The sequence below is a fragment of the Octopus bimaculoides genome, chromosome 20 (assembly GCF_046866305.1).
Source record: "Octopus bimaculoides isolate indiv1 chromosome 20, ASM4686630v1, whole genome shotgun sequence".
Taxonomy (NCBI): Eukaryota; Metazoa; Mollusca; class Cephalopoda; order Octopoda; family Octopodidae; genus Octopus; species Octopus bimaculoides.
In genome coordinates, this window is record NC_142947.1 from 19,632,670 (window position 1) to 19,650,169 (window position 17,500).

Here is a 17,500-nt window from a genome sequence, read left to right on the forward strand (position 1 = left end):
AATAGTCGACTACATCGATCTCAGTACACAACTGGTACTTAATCTATCGACCCCGAAAGGATGAAAGGCAAAGCCAACTCCGGTGGTATTTGAACTCAGAACGTGGTGACAGACGTAATACCACTAAGCATTTCGCCCGGCGTGCAAACGAATCTGCCAACTCACCGCCTTGAAGTAATAATTATCTAAAATGTTTGCTACAAAGGCAGGTTGGGAGAGGTGGGGGATGAGTCGATTACATCGACTCCAGTGTTCAACTGGTACTTCTTTTATCGACCCCGGAAGGATGAAAGGCAAAGTCGAACTCGGCGTAATTTGAACTCAGAATGTAGCGACGGGTGAAATACTACAAAGCATTTCGTCCAGCGCGCTAACGATTCTACCAGCTCACCGCCTTCAATAATAATAATAATAATAATAATAATAATAATAATAATAATAATAATAATAATAATAATAATAATAATAATAATAATTAAAGACCTGGAAATAGAGATAACTCGAATGTGGAGTCTAAAAACAGAAACAATTCCTATCATAGTAGGTGCCTTAGGTATAATTAAAAAATACTCAGACAAATACATAACAAAAATACCAGGACTTACAAATATATGTAACATACAGAAAATTGCACTACTGGGTACTGCACACATTCTACGCAAAACACTTTCAATACAGTAAACATAAAAGCACCACAGCAAACCACAGCACATACCCAAGGCGCACAGAGCTGCGCTCGGTAGTGAAGTGAAAGCACGTTATAAAAATAAAACTACTGAACAATAATAATAATAATAATAATAATAATAATAATAATAATAATAATAATAATAATAATAATAATAATAATAATAATAATGACAACGTTTCTCTAAAAGAAATAGAAAAACTTTCAAAATACAAAGACCTGGAAATAGAGGTAACTCGAATGTGGAATCTAAAAACAGAAACAATTCCTATCATAGTAGGTGCCTTATGTATAATAAAAAAATATTCAGACAAATACATAACAAAAATACCAGGACTTACAAATATATGTAACATACAGAAAATTGCACTACTGGGTACTGCACACATCCTACGCAAAACACTTTCAATACAGTAACCATAAGAGCACCACAGCAAACCACAGCACATACCCAAGGCACACAGAGCTGCGCTCGGTAGTGAGGTGAAAGCACGTTATAAAAATAAAACTACTGAACCATAATAATAATAATAATAATAGTAACGAGCAGCGACTTAATTGTTTCTACATCAGTCATCGCGACACTCTCGTACCCCACACAGCATCGACACCACCAGCACCACTACCAACAGCAGCAGCAGCATCACCACCACCACCGCCGCCCCCACATTCACCACCACCACCACTACCACTATGACGAAAGCGTTATCTCACACTCCACCATTATCATCTTCAACAGCACCACGGAAACCACCCTGATATGGCCACCACTACCTCTACTCCCAGCAGCTTCTTTGGTTACCATTATCGTCCACCACCAACAATGGCATCCACAATCACAACAAACATAAAGACGGCGATAACAACGACAACGACGACGACCACCACCACCATGACCACCACCACCACCGTGACCACCACAGTGACCACCACCACCACCAGGACCACCACCACCATGACCACCACCACCACCGTGACCACCACAGTGACCACCACCACGACCGTGACCACCACAGTGACCACCACCACCACCAGGACCACCACCACCACTATGACCACCACCACCACCGTGACCACCACCACCACAGTGACCACCACCACCACCATGACCACCACCACCACCACTGTGACCACCACCACCACCATGACCACCACCACCACCGTGACCACCACAGTGACCACCACCACCACCACCACCACCACCATGACCACCACCACCACCATGACCACCACCACCACCACCGTGACCACCACCACCACCGTGACCACCACCACCACCGTGACCACCACCACCACCATGACCACCACCACCACCACTGTGACCACCACCACCACTGTGACCACCACCACCACTGTGACCACCACCACCACTGTGACCACCACCACCGTGACCACCACCACCACCACCAACAACAACAACAACACCAACAGTAATAGTACCACTGACGACGCCGCCGCCGCCACCAGCTTCAGCAGTAGCAACACCACCACCGACGCCGATACTACCAGCACCGGCAGCAGCAGCATCACCACCACCACCAACAACACCCTCCCCATCGCTTATCAGTGTTATTCTTAGACTTACAATAATACATCAGATTATGCTCAGAGATATTGTTATATTTGGGGATTGGAACCCACACAAAGCTACACTGGAGCGCGCGTGCGCGCACGCACACACACACACACACACACACACACATGCATGCATGCATGCACGCACGCACGCACACACGCGCGCGCGGTCGCGTTTTATCATACGTAAAGCCATAAACATGCATAACACTCAAACGCTAACATTCAGGGAGAACATAAACATACATGCGTGTCCATGCGTGCCATCGCACAACAATCCATCCATCTACCCACCTTAGATGCTCTCACTAAAGGAGAGAGAGAGAGAGAAAGATATATATATATATATATATATATATATATATATATATATATATATAGAGAGAGAGAGAGAGAGAGAGAGAGAGAGAGAGAGAGAGAGAGAGAAAGAGAGAGGGGTAGTGGAGGTAGAGAGTAAGGGAGAAGGAAAGAGAGAGTGGTAGACAGATAGAAAGGAGCAGGAGAGAGTGAGTGGGGTGAGAGATTTTAATACCCAGGCACATTTTTAAGGCAGACACACAGACACACAGACAATATAATCACGTTCACACACACACACACATATAGAGGTCAGGCAGAAGAACTTGACAGAAACACAGGCCGATACATACATACATATATACATACACACATCCATCCATCCATCCATCCATATATACATACATAAATACATACATACATACATACATACATACATACATACATACATAAATACATACATACATACAAAATGGCGCCGTCAACATCACACGTGCAGGCGTACAGGGCCATTTACAGTTTCCTTTTGAATATTTTCTACATTTGAACGTTTTTTCCTCCAGCCTAAATCAGTAACTGGCTTATTTCTCCCATTATAAATTTAAAAAACACCTTTTTCTTGCCAATGTAGCGTTATGCAGACTGGGTTTTAAAAATATACCTTATACCACGTGGAATTTTGCTAGCGCTATCCTAGTTGAAATTAATAACAATACTACCAACGAAAACAGCACTACAGCACCAGTTAACTATCTAAGACGTAAGTACTCCTCTCATTTTTACTGGACTCTGCATCTAAACCAAGATCTACTTCGATGTTATGAAAAAGCCCGTGGAGACCCTTGTATTGAATATATGAAGCAGTTAAAAACATACTGGGACGAATCTCACTCCAACTTAAAGCACTTTTATTACGAAACAGCTTCGGTGATAAGCATCTTTTTAAAGAAATGGTTTGTTCGCGTTATGTAAAACGATTTTGTCAAAACATTGAGAAGTGGCCAAAACCTGCCAGAGGAGAGATCGAAAGTAATCTAAATAAACAGCCACCACCAAATTCACTAAATTCTCGTATCTCCTCAACGGAGACTTCTGTGGAATATATTCAACACAGAAACATCCCGAAACCACAGTTCGTAGTTTTCTATTTTTTCGAATCTATCATAAAGTGACATGCTTTCCTTAATAAGATTTTAAAAAATCCAACTTTCAATTTAAGAATGTTGAAAGTTATTGACGATATCGCTGGAAAGCACATGGAATCATATGATGTTAATTACTGGTATATTATCTACTATCATTCTAAAAGAACACCAAGGAGAAATCTGCGGTATGCATCGTAATGAAACTACTAAACGGAAGTAACTTCGATAGAAAACAAAAGTCGAAGAAAACATCAAAAATCTGCGTCGCCATATTGGATTGTTAACAACGATAATAACATGTAAGAGGAATAATGAATGTAGACCTCATCAATTACATTTTATGAATAAATTAACAAATCTATGGCGACTTTTCACACCAAACTTTTGAGGGAAGTTTAATTACTCTAAAACATAAACTCAGGGCGCCGAGCCAAAATCTTCGCTACCGCAGGCGAATTTTTGAACATGCCTGTATAAATCACAAGTTTGCTTCTAAACCACAGACATTATACAAAATGATGGGTAAGGGAAATATTACAATTAAGAAAGCTTCATCTCAAGAAGATTTTGAATCATTCTGGTTGAAAACCTGGAATGAAAAGAGGGATTTCAACCTTAATGCATTGTGGCTAAATACCGTAAAGAGTGAAATTCTGTACCATCATCGACAATAAAACATGCAATTGATCCAGAAATTTTCAGTATAACTGCAGGCAAACTGCATAATGGGAAAGCATCTCGAAGGTCCTTAATAGTTGAACACTTGTATGGAAGGCTGACATTTTACAGGAAACCACTAATATGTTTTTTTCAGAAGTACTATGGAAGGTCTGATTGACATACCATATTGGCTTGCTATAGTACGGATAAATCTTGTAGTCAAGAATGAAACCACTGAGTTGGCTGAAAACTAGAGGCCTATTGCTTGCCTAAATCTTATGTAGAAACTGCACACAAGCTGTCTCAACGTATTCTTCCATGATTATTGTGAATCCAACAACATAGTGACTGATAAGCAAGCCGGTAGAAAGAAGTGAGTGTGAAGGTATGCCGAACAACTTCTGATAAACAGAGCTCTACTGAATGAAGTAAAAAAAAAAACAAAAAAAACAGAAGAACAAAACAACATCGTAGGAGCCTTACAATACAATAGCATGATTATAGGAAGGCATTCGACTCTGTTCCTCACTCATGAAGTGTCTCCATTTGGCACAAGTGCCTGCGATCTTAATTGCTGCCATTGAAAAGCTCACAAAGACCTGGGCAACAATTCTTACACTTAGAACTGAGAGCGGAACGATCATCTCCAATGTTATGAATATTTCAAAGGGAATATTCCAAAGAGATAGTCTCTGTAATTCTGTCCATTTTGGCATTAAATCCATTATCCTTCTAGCTACAAAAAACAAATGGCCTCATGCTAGGGGTCTACAACCGCTACAGATATTAATGTAATCTATAATTTCTTTGTGGATGACCTCAAGATTTATGCTAAAAAGGTTATCAATGCCAAAAAATAAAAGAAAAAAAACCGCTGGAATTAATAATGACATTTTCAGCTGACATAGGAATAGAATTTGAACAAAAGAAATGTTCATATTTGATAGCTGAATGGAGAAAATCAGTCTCCCAGACCCAAAGCCTGTGTATCAATGGTCCCACTATCTTTCATGTTTCACACAGAATGCTACAAATATCTAGGCATTACTGAAAACATATCACCAGAAGGTACTGAATAAAGATAGAGTGACCGGAGAATATACCGGATTTCGAAAAATATAACAGTCGGAACTCTCCTCTTACAACAAGAGAATATTCCACAATGGACCAGTGCTGATTCCAAAAATTGGGATACTTGACTGGTTTGTTGAAGAAAACCACTCCATAGACGTTAAAACACGCAAGATACTGATATCAACTGGAAATCTCCACATAAATAGTGATATCGACAGGCTCTACTTAAGAAAAGATAAAGAATCTAGAGGTTTGAGATCAGTGTAGGTAGCTTTCGAATGTCGTATAGTCTCTCTCGGGCAACACTTGATAAACAACAGCAACAAAAATAAATGCATTAACTTAGTACTGAAAAGTGAAGAGAGCAATATCTTACGTGTCGGCAGCTAGCTCCTCAGGAAACACTCCCTTGCTGATGACTACCCATTCAACCCCAAAACAGCGGGACAAAGATACCTCAGAGAAGACCTGGAAGTGAAATGCTCAGCAAACCTAAAAAAAAAAAGAAAAAAAAGAAAAATATGCACGGGTGTTTCCTGAAGACTTTAAGAAGACGGTAATATTGACATGAAGCGAAGCCTCTGTTGGGCTCAGGACTACTACATCACTTCGATGGTTATACATTTTCAATCCAAGAACAAAAGATTGTTACTATATACCTCATGAACAAAAGAGACAGTGAAGCCCTTGGAGTTCCAAGATGCAACCCTAAATGTAGATTATGTCATATTTCTGCGGAAGACATCACACATGTGATTAAAAGCTGCCCAAAAATGGTCATTAAATTATTACCTCCCTATGTGACAAGACGTTGTCGCAATAACAGTATACATTGCTAATGGGAAAAAAAAAGACTGTTCTGGAATAAATACAGAGAGTACCTCTTTATTGAATACACACACAAACGTCAGTCAAAGAATACTGGGGAAACATTCTCATCGAAACATCTGTCAAGCATAACAGGTCAGATATTGTTGTTTGGGACAACGAGAAACAGTATGTATCGTCATAGAATCCAGCTGTCCTAGTGATGTGAATATCTCTTTGAAAATCAAAGAGAAAGAGGATAACTATGGACAACTGCTTCGAAACCTTCAGCTTCTATAATCAGATTACAAATTTATACCAATAATAATTAGTGCAATGGATGCTGTGAGTCTGACAGTCTAGACAAGCCTGGATTTTCTTTGTAACAAACCAACTCCTTCCTCAGAGGAAGAATTTAAGTAATTCAAAATAGAAGAAAACATACACACAAACGCTTTCTCTCTCTCTCTCTCTCTCTCTCTCTCTCTCTCTCTCTCTCTCTCTCTCTCTCTCTCTCTCTCTCTCTCACACACACACACACACACACACACAACATACATGTTATATAACATACCTAGGTACGTTGCTTAATGCAGAACGAATGGGAAAGGAGTGCTCAAAAAATGTAGAGGATGCTTTTTCGTTTTAAAACTGAAGCAGAGAGTTTGTCTAGCGACTCATGTTTCACATCATTGGCGTGAAACTCGAATCGCCATTGGCTTCAACCACGGCCTCCAGACGACTTCGGGATCTACTGCAACTCTTGTGGAATGGTGTCCTTGTTTAAGTTGGTGAATGCTGCCATAATCCTTGCCTTCAGTACATCTTTGGTGTTACAAGGAGTTTTGTTGATCTGTCGCTCAACTGCATCCCACACATAATAATCAAGGGTGTTACAGTCTGGGCAGTTAGGTGGCCAGATGTTAGGGGTGATGTGGTTGCAGAAATTGTCTGACAGCCATGACTGGGTTCTCCTGCTTGTGTGGCATGGTGCAGAGTCCTGTTGCCAGACATAGGGTCTTCCAGCAGCCACCCTCTTCACCCAGGTCAGCACTATCTCCTCCAGGCACTTGATGTAGGCCACCGTGCTGAGTCTGAGTCTGTGTAGGAAGATGAGTGGTGGCATAAAGTCGCCATCACTAGTGATCACTCAAACACTATGATGTTGACTGCATGTTTGATTTTTACGACACTCAGTACATGTCCTCAGATTGGCACCCAAACACTCTGAAATGTTCATATTGGAGCTTCTGACGCGAATGCCAAGCAGTACAGCATGTCGTTTCCAAATTGCTGGCAGAGAATTCCGTCATAGTGCTGTTGTTTTTCACAGACGGTTCCCAACTGACCCTACTATACTGTATAGTCAACAAAATCAAAGACAAGAAATACACAAGCGTAAAATTAAAGATATACATTGGCGACAATTTACCCATCGCATCCTGTACGTGTGTGTGTGTGCGCGCGTGCGCGCGCGCCTGCGTGTATGTGTGTGTGTGAGAGAGAGAGAGAGGGAGAGTCTTTTCCACCACCACCGCTTGACAACCGAGCTGGTTTGTATAAATACCCATAACCTAGTCGTTCGGCAGAAAGAACCGATAGAATAAGTGTCTAGCTTTTGGGGGAAAAAATAAATACTGGGGTGTATTGGTTCGTCTATAATCGTTCAAGGCAGAATCCCAGCATGACCGCATTCGCCTGACTAACACAAGTTGAAACGTATGTGATTCTATCAATACATACTGCCAACGCCTGCACAGTTTATTGTCATAAGCAGATACCTTCAATTCCGTCCGAGTTTCTACCTACAATCCTAGTTATAAGTTACTTTCCTCTCTTTTATCAAGAAAACTAGTAACTGGTCTCTCCATGACAGGGTCAAAAACATCGAAACGGATCGGTATAAACTTTTTCTTTCTGATCACAAGTTGCTGTTGGCACTCCGTCGCTTACGACGTCGAGGGTTCCAGTTGATCCGATCAACGGAACAGCCTGCTCGTGAAATTAACGTGCAAGTGGCTGAGAACTCCACAGACACGTGTACCCTTAACGTAGTTCTCGGGGATATACAGCGTGACACAGTGTGACAAGGCTGACCCTTTGAATTACAGGCACAACAGAAACAGGAAGTAAGAGTGAGAGAAAGTTGTGGTGAAAGAGTACAGCAGGGTTCGCCACCATCCCCTGCCGGAGCCTCGTGGAGATTTAGGTGTTTTCGCTCAATAAACACTCACAACGCCCGGTCTGGGAATCGAAACCGCGATCCTATGACCGCGAGTCCACTGCCCTAACCACTGGGCCATTGCGCCTCCTCTGATCACAAGAGATAATGTACATCACTTAATAATCTGTAGTCTACTTTTCGCAGTAAGTCTATAAATTCGTGGTTTACTAAAAGCAATCGCTTGTTTGTAAAATTGACAACTTTATCAAAAAACACGGGGCCTCATTTCAGCAAGTGGGGTCGGGGTGAAATGATGCCGTCGAGAGGAAGCCTCCAAAACGGCGCGCTTTTTCTCCTGATGACCCCATAAACTCGCCAGCATCCGGTATGCGGAGCTTTCAAGTGGTAGCACTTACATCTGCAAGTTGTTTGCAAAAATACATACATACATACATACATAGACACATACATACATACATACATACATACAACCTGAAAGAAGAAGGCTGATTAGAAGATTACAGATTCAAGCCATCAATGGAACTGTAAAGATATGTAAAACTTTCCCAAAATTTAGCACATAAATACATATGCATGCATCTAGACATGAAAATATATACATAAAAACGCATCCATATATATATATATATATATATATATATATATATATATATATATATATATATATATATGTTTATATATATATATATATATATATATATATATATATATATATATATATATATATATATATATATATATATATATATATATATATATATATATCAGCGCAAGGGTGGCTGTGCGGTAATAAATCTGCTTCCTAACTACATGGTCCCAGGTTCGGTTCAATTGCTTAGTACCTTGAGCAAGTGTCTTTTACTCACTAAGCTGACCAAACACTCGTGAGCGGATATGGTTAGCCCTTGTCAATGTATCTGGAAACTGAAAGAACCCTGTCGTGTGTGTGTGTGTGTGTGTGTGTGTGTGTGTGTGTGTGTGTGTGTGTACACTGATGGATTCGAGGGTTTCGTTTATTTACGGCTTGATTTAATTTCACCGGAGTATAAATACCTATAATGGTGATCAGTTCAATTAAAAAGCAAGGATAAGTAACGCTTTGTATGCCACACTACAATTTACTCTTTACTCTTTTACTTGTTTACTTGTTTCAGTCATTTGACTGTGGCCATGCTGGAGCACCGCCTTTAGTCGAGAAAATCGACTCCAGATCTTATTCTTTGGATGCCTAGTACTTATTCTATCGGTATCTTTTGCCGAACCGCTAAGTTACGGAGACGTAAACACACTAGCATCGGTTGTCAAGCGATGGTGGGGAGACAAACATAGACACACAAGCATATACACACACATACATTCTGCCAGTCCACCGCCGCCAACGCGCGCACGCTAGCACTGCACACACACACACACGTACACACACACACACACACACACACACACACACACACACACACACACACACCACAACAACAAAGTCAGTAATGATGCTTTCTAAATTTGGCATAAGGCCAGCAATTTTGAGGGCAAGCGGAAGGGTGGTCACATCCATCCCAATACTTGACTTGACTGTATTTTATGAACCCCAGAAGGATGAAAGACAAAGTTAATCTCGGTTGGGATTTGAACCCAGATTGTAAAGTGACAGAACAAATGCTGCAAGCATATTCTCTTCTACTCTAGGCACAAGGCCCGAAATTTGTGGGGAGGTGCTCTGTTGATGAGATCGACCTCAGTACGCAACTGGTGCTTAATTTTTCGACCCCGAAAGGATGAAAGGCAAAGTCGACCTCGGTGGAATTCGAACTCAGAATTCGACTCAGAGGTCGACTTTGACTTTCATCCGTTCGGAGACGATTAAATAAGTACCAGTTGCGCACCGAGGTCGATATAATCAACTTAATCCGTTTGTCTGTCCTTATTTGTCCCCTCTGTGTGTAGCCCCTTGTGGGCAGTAAAGAAATAAGAAACGTTAGCACGCCGGGCGAAATGCTTAGCGGTATTTCGTCTGTCTTTACGTTCTGAGTGTTCAAATTCCGCCGAGGCCAACTTTGTCTTTCATCCTCTCTAAAATTTTCGTTGCCTCTTGCAAAGTCTATTAACAAGGCATTAAAACAGATTGACTCTCTCCAGACACAATAATATATACATATATATAAAATATCGATTTCAAGTATTACTAAAATCAATTAAATTTCTCTGGCAACGCCGGGCTACACTGCTAGTATATATATATATATATATATATATATATATATATATATATATATATATATATATATATATATATATATAAAATATACATATATATATATGTATATATATATATATATGTATGTATATATATATATATATATATATATATATATATATGTGTGTGTGTGTGTGTGTGTGTGTGTATACATATATATATATATATATATATATATATATATATATATATATATATATATATATACAAATACATGTGTGTATGTGTTTGTCTTTGTGAAAGAGAGAGAGAGAAAGAGAGAGAGAGAGAGAGAGAGAGAGATAGAGTGAGTGTGGAGAGAGGAAGGGGAGAGATATCTATAGAATCGTGACACGGCAACACAGACATTGTCACATTGTTCTCGCTCAGACAGACATTACGTCATCTGTCTGTCTACAACAGTTAACTTCTCTCTGCGTTCATTTGTGTTTTCCAGTCACACTTTTCAATCCTTTTGGCCTCGTTATTATTGTTGCTTTTGTTTTGTCATTGTCACTATTTCTGTTGCAGCTCCTACTGTTGGAGTAGCTGTTGTTGTTGTTGTTGTTGTTGTTGTTGATAATACTGTTATTATATTGTTTACACTCAGACGAGCCTGTATTGAGCAGACCAATGATGAAAAGCATTCTATTCGTGACCTTCATGTCTTAATGTATATCTGGCTTTCGATCGTCCTTTGTATCCATTCATATTAGGATGATCATGGGTGAGGTGCAATGGCTTAGTGGTTAGGGTGTTGCACTCATTATTGTGAGATTGGGGGGGGGGGGAGGTCTCGATTCCTGGACCGGGCGGGCAGTGAGATGTCTTCTTGAGCAAAACATTTCATTTCATGTTGCTCCAGTGCACTCAGCCAGCAAAAATGAGTAAGCCTACGACGAACCGGCGTCCTATCCAGGGGGAGAATATACACAACGCAGAGACTGGGAAACCAGCCCCTATGACTCGAGAATCCTTATCCGATATTTTTATATTAGGATAATAGAGGGAAACCGGGCGGCAAGTGAGATATGGCGGCGAGCTGGCAGAAACGTTAGCACGCCGGGCGAAATGCTTAGCGGTATTTCGTCTGTCTTTACGTTCTGAGTTCAAATTCCGCCGAGGTCGACTTTGCCTTTCATCCTTTCGGGGTCGATAAATTAAGTACCAGTTACGCACTGGGGTCGATGTAAACGACTTAATCCCTTTGTCTGTCCTTGTTTGTCCCCTCTGTGTGTAGCCCCTTGTGGGCAGTAAAGAAATAGGTATTTCGTCTGCCGTTACGTTCTGAGTTCAAATTCCGCCGAGGTCGACTTTGCCTTTCATCCTTTCAGGGTCGATAAATTAAGTACCAGTTACGCACTGGGGTCGATGTAATCGACTTAATCCCTTTGTCTGTCCTTGTTTGTCCCCTCTGTGTGTAGCCCCTTGTGGGCAGTAAGGAAATAGGTATTTCGTCTGCCGTTACGTTCTGAGTTCAAATTCCGCCGAGGTCGACTTTGCCTTTCATCCTTTCGGGGTCGATAAATTAAGTACCAGTTACGCACTGGGGTCGATGTAAACGACTTAATCCCTTTGTCTGTCCTTGTTTGTCCCCTCTGTGTGTAGCCCCTTGTGGGCAGTAAAGAAATAGGTATTTCGTCTGCCGTTACGTTCTGAGTTCAAATTCCGCCGAGGTCGACTTTGCCTTTCATCCTTTCGGGGTCGATAAATTAAGTACCAGTTACGCACTGGGGTCGATGTAAACGACTTTATCCCTTTGTCTGTCCTTGTTTGTCCCCTCTGTGTGTAGCCCCTTGTGGGCAGTAAAGAAATAGGTATTTCGTCTGCCGTTACGTTCTGAGTTCAAATTCCGCCGAGGTCGACTTTGCCTTTCATCCTTTCGGGGTCGATAAATTAAGTACCAGTTACGCACTGGGGTCGATGTAAACGACTTAATCCCTTTGTCTGTCCTTGTTTGTCCCCTCTGTGTGTAGCCCCTTGTGGGCAGTAAAGAAATAGGTATTTCGTCTGCCGTTACGTTCTGAGTTCAAATTCCGCCGAGGTCAACTTTGCCTTTCATCCTTCCAGGGTCGATAAATTAAGTACCAGTTACGCACTGGGGTCGATGTAAACGACTTAATCCCTTTGTCTGTCCTTGTTTGTCCCCTCTGTGTGTAGTCCCTTGTGGGCAATAAAGAAATAAGAGTGAGACCGGGCCGTATGAATTTAGCTGCTATTTCTTGCAGGTCAAACGGCGACGTTGAGACATTCTTGTCGGGTAGTTGCTGCTTTGGTTATCGCTGTTGTAGCTGCTGCTGCTGTTGATGGTGGTTCTGTTGCCTTTGTGTTGCGTAACTGTAACGGTGTCTCTACTGTCTCAGTAGTGGGGGAAAAGGGAGAGTAAGATGTAGAGGAAAGAAAGAAAGGGGAGAGAGAGGGTCAGAGCGAGAGAGAGAGAGAGAGAGAGAGAGAGAGAGAGAGAGAGAGAGAGAGAGAGAGAGAGAGAAGAGGACACGCTGTAATGATTGATGAGAGCCGGGGTAGAGGTTGTAGAAAGGTAATGCGTGTGGGTAGGGAAGGGAGTATAAGAGAAGGAAGTGTATCATGTGAGACGTGGTGGACGCAGGTTGTAGTGAGAGGAGAGATTTGACGTAAGAGGAGAAAATGGGTTTTAATGAGACGATGAGTGAGTGAAAAAGTGCTGAGTAGAGAGAGGGGAGGGGAGGAGACAGAGAAGGGGAATTAGGGATACGGTGTAGTTTGAGGTAAGACAGAGAGATAGGAGCATGTAGTGAGAGAAAATAGAAAGGATTAAAAAGGGACAGTAAGGCTTAAAGAGAGAGGTAGCATAGAGGGAGGCAAAATTATTGAAAAGAGAGAAAGAGAGACATAGATATAGTTAGGCAGACAGATAGATGGATGGATAGATAGATAGATAGATAGATAGATAGATAGATAGATAGATAGATAGGATAGATGGATAGATAGATTGATTGATCGGTAGATAGATAGATAGATTGATTGATCGGTAGATAGATAGATAGATTGATTGATCGGTAGATAGATAGAGAGAGAAGGGAAATTCTTGTGTGCGTGTGTGCTGGTACAATTGTGCGCCGCGCGTGAACGTGTAGTGTGGTAAGGAAGCCAGGTGTAGGAAGAGGAGTGAGAGGAGGATGAGGAATGTAGTGAGAGGAGGATGAGGAATGTAGTGAGAGGAGGAAACTACAATAAAATAGAGTTAAGAGAGAGAGAGAGAGAGAGAGAGAGAGAGAGAAAGGGTGAGGAGAAAAGAGTGAGGAGAAAAGAGTGAGAGGAGGAATGTAAAAGGGAGGTGTGTTTATAAAGAGTGAAAAAATAGTGGAAGGATAGAGGGAGGGAGATAAGGCAGGAGGGGGAGGGAGATAAAGCGAGAGGGGGAGGGAGATAAGGCGAGAGGGGGGGGGGATAAGGCGAGATGGGAGGGAGATAAGGCGAGAGGGGAGGGAGGTAAGGCGAGAGGGGGGAGATAAAGCGAGACGGGGAGGGAGATAAGGCGAGAGGGGGAGGGAGAGGGAAATAAGGCGAGGGAGATAAGGCGAGGGGGGGATAAGGCGAGAGGGGGAGGGAGATAAGGCGAGAGGGAGAGGGAGATAAGGCGAGAGGGGGAGGGAGATAAGGCGAGAGGGAGACGGAGATAAAGCGAGAGGGGGAGGGAGATAAGGCGAGAGGAGGAGGGAGATAAGGCGAGAGGGGGGATATAAAACGAGAGGGGGAGGGAAATAAGGTGAGAGGGGAGGGAGATAAAGCGAGGGGAGGGAGATAAGGCGAGGGGGGAGGGAGATAAGGCGAGAAGGAGAGGGAGATAAGGCGAGAGGGGGAGGGAGATAATGCGATAGGGGGAGGGAGATAAGGCGAGGGGGGAGATAAGGCGAGGAGAGGGAGATAAGGCGAGAAGGAGATAAGGCGAGAGGGGGTGGAAGATAAGGTGAGAGGGGGAGGGAGATAAGGCAAGAGGGGGAGGGATATAAGGCGAGAGGGGGAGGGAGATAAGGCGAGAGGAGGAGGGAGATAAGGCGAGAGGGAGACGGAGATAAAGCGAGAGGGGGAGGGCGATAAGGCGAGAAGGGGAGGGAGATAAGGCTAGAGGGAGAGGGAGATAAGGCGAGAGGGGGAGGGAAATAAGGCGAGAGGGGGGTGGGAGATAAGGCGAGAGGGGGAGGGAGATAAGGCGAGAGGGGGAGGGAGATAAGGCGAGAGGGAGACGGAGATAAAGCGAGAGGGGGAGGGAGATAAGGCGAGAGGAGGAGGGAGATAAGGCGAGAGGGGGGATATAAAACGAGAGGGGGAGGGAAATAAGGTGAGAGGGGAGGGAGATAAAGCGAGGGGAGGGAAATAAGGCGAGGGGGGAGGGAGATAAGGCGAGAAGGAGAGGGAGATAAGGCGAGAGGGGGAGGGAGATAATGCGATAGGGGGAGGGAGATAAGGCGAGGGGGGAGATAAGGCGAGGAGAGGGAGATAAGGCGAGAAGGAGATAAGGCGAGAGGGGGTGGAAGATAAGGCGAGAGGGGGAGGGAGATAAGGCAAGAGGGGGAGGGATATAAGGCGAGAGGGGGAGGGAGATAAGGCGAGAGGAGGAGGGAGATAAGGCGAGAGGGAGACGGAGATAAAGCGAGAGGGGGAGGGCGATAAGGCGAGAAGGGGAGGGAGATAAGGCTAGAGGGAGAGGGAGATAAGGCGAGAGGGGGAGGGAAATAAGGCGAGAGGGGGTGGGAGATAAGGCGAGAGGGGGAGGGAGATAAGGCGAGAGGGGGAGGGAGATAAGGCGAGAGGGGGATAAGGCGAGAGGGGGGAGATAAGGCGAGAGGGGGAGGGAGATAAGGCGAGAAGGAGAGGGAGATAAGGCGAGAGGGGGAGGGAGATAAGGCGAGAGGGAGAGGGAGATAAGGCGAGAGGGGGAGGGAGATAAGGTGAGAGGGGGAGGGAGATAAGGCGAGAGGGGGAGCGAGTTGGTAAAAGAAAAGATGAGTGTGAAAGAGGGTGAAAGAGAAATAAGGTGTAAGGCGAGAAATAGGGCTTGGTAGAGAAGAAAGAGAGGTAGAAACGAATGCAGAAAGGGAGAGAGAAGGTGTGTGAGAGAGCGGAAGAGAGAAACAGAGATATGTTAGTGTGTGTGTGTGGCGTGAGAGAGAGAGAGAGAGAGAGAGAGAGAGAGAGAGAGAGAGAGAGAGAGAGAGAGAGGAAGAGATATAACCACCTGTATATAATCTACTATCAACTATAGACAACTTCGTTTCTACCGAAAACTCGAGTCGCCTCGCCACTTCTGCAAATGGCACATGCATTACTGCTCGGCCGCCGCCGGTGCTTCCTCCGTAATCTTCACTCGGAATATAACATTGATATAATAATGGAACGAGGACCCACCCGTATTGTCATCAATATTATCATCATTGTTTCTTACCAGAACAGCCGACATTCGTACAGTTAATTACTACTCTCATCATCACCACCATTGTTTCTATTATAACCATTACTATTGCTATAGTAACCATAATTACTACCAGCAACTAACATTACCACCAACATTGCTACTATCAATGCCACGAAGTTTACTTACGTCTCCATCTACAATATTGTTAGCGCCATCACGAACACAAACATTGTCCAGCGTGCACCATCACTACTGCCAACAGCGGAGGCTCCCTTATTCCTGTCTTTGAAATCACTGAAAAAAATTAAGCTTTTCCTGCAAATACTTCTCACCTAGAAATCAATAAACACGATTGCTAGTTGCTTGGGCTCTCGAAGTTCATCTGCTGTTTCTACTTCTCCTTTATGACATTCAACCCGACAAGTTAGCCACCGATCTCTTGTCCTGCATTTAAGACGTATATCTCAACTTGTCTCTCAGGAATCACCACAAATCCGCAACTACTCCTGTCCCTCGCACGTCTACACCACCATTGTCTGTCCTGAATTAGCTGTTACTATCCTCATCTATCCATATACCGGATCAATTCATAAACTCTTCAAACACTCTTGATTTCTTTCTCATCTCCAAATCCAGTCTTCACTCAAACTTCGTCATTTCTGTTTTAAAGAGTTTTCTTGCTCACGTATTAGTTAAAGGTATCACTCCTACCATTTTCTCATCATCTTCTGTACAGTTGCTTCTGGCGATACACACGCGTTAACCTTATACACGCTGACAGCCTCGACTCTTTCTGCTACATATGCAATGCTTCCATGAATAGAGACCTCGAAAACATCTCGTGAATGTAACTCCATCGCAGTTTCAGCACTTCAGAGCCAGACTCACTAGACAAATGAAGGAAACTCTGCTGAAACCATCTCTCGCTACAAATGTTAGACATTTTCACAGTCCTCCATCTTTCATGGTGACACGAGATATGTAACTTTATTAAAATTACATCACAAAAATCTAGGCTTCCTCTTTGGAGAAATTTAATAGCAATAATACTTCAGATCCGATAAGTTGCAGACCAATGGCAAACTTAAATAAGACACACATTGAGATACTGCTCACATATTTAGAACTTTATTACACATACACACAAGTGTCCTACAACAAAGAATACCGTTGTTTGTAGGGATTCAAGACAACATGTTGACAAACAGGTTGTACTTCTTTATATAGGAAACAACAGATCCTGGTCACTGTAGCTATCCTTTGTATCTGTCAAGTTCCTGCTTTAGAGTGTTAATCGGCTGGCCTCTGTTCATATTTATTTCAGTTATTTACTTGCTTATACGTAAGGTTTTGATTCCCAGACCGGGCGTTGTGAGTGTTTATTGAGCGAAGACACCTAAAGCTCCACGAAGCTCCGGCAGGGGATGGTGGCGAACCCTGCTGT

At 43.1% G+C, this 17,500-nt stretch overlaps 2 long non-coding RNA genes across 3 annotated transcripts in view; one reads left to right on the top strand and one right to left on the bottom strand.

The window, feature by feature from the left end:
* The window catches only part of LOC149131613 (uncharacterized), a 136,466-nt gene that overhangs the window by 107,851 nt on the left and 11,115 nt on the right, over positions 1–17,500 (top strand). The gene's annotated exons all lie outside the window — the stretch shown is intronic.
* LOC149131614 (uncharacterized) overlaps positions 1–17,500 on the bottom strand; it is a 93,301-nt gene that overhangs the window by 29,311 nt on the left and 46,490 nt on the right. For both annotated transcript variants that reach the window (XR_016237555.1, XR_016237554.1), the window contains exon 3: positions 5,816–5,931. This is a non-coding gene — a long non-coding RNA (uncharacterized LOC149131614). The remainder of the gene's footprint in view (positions 1–5,815; positions 5,932–17,500) is intronic.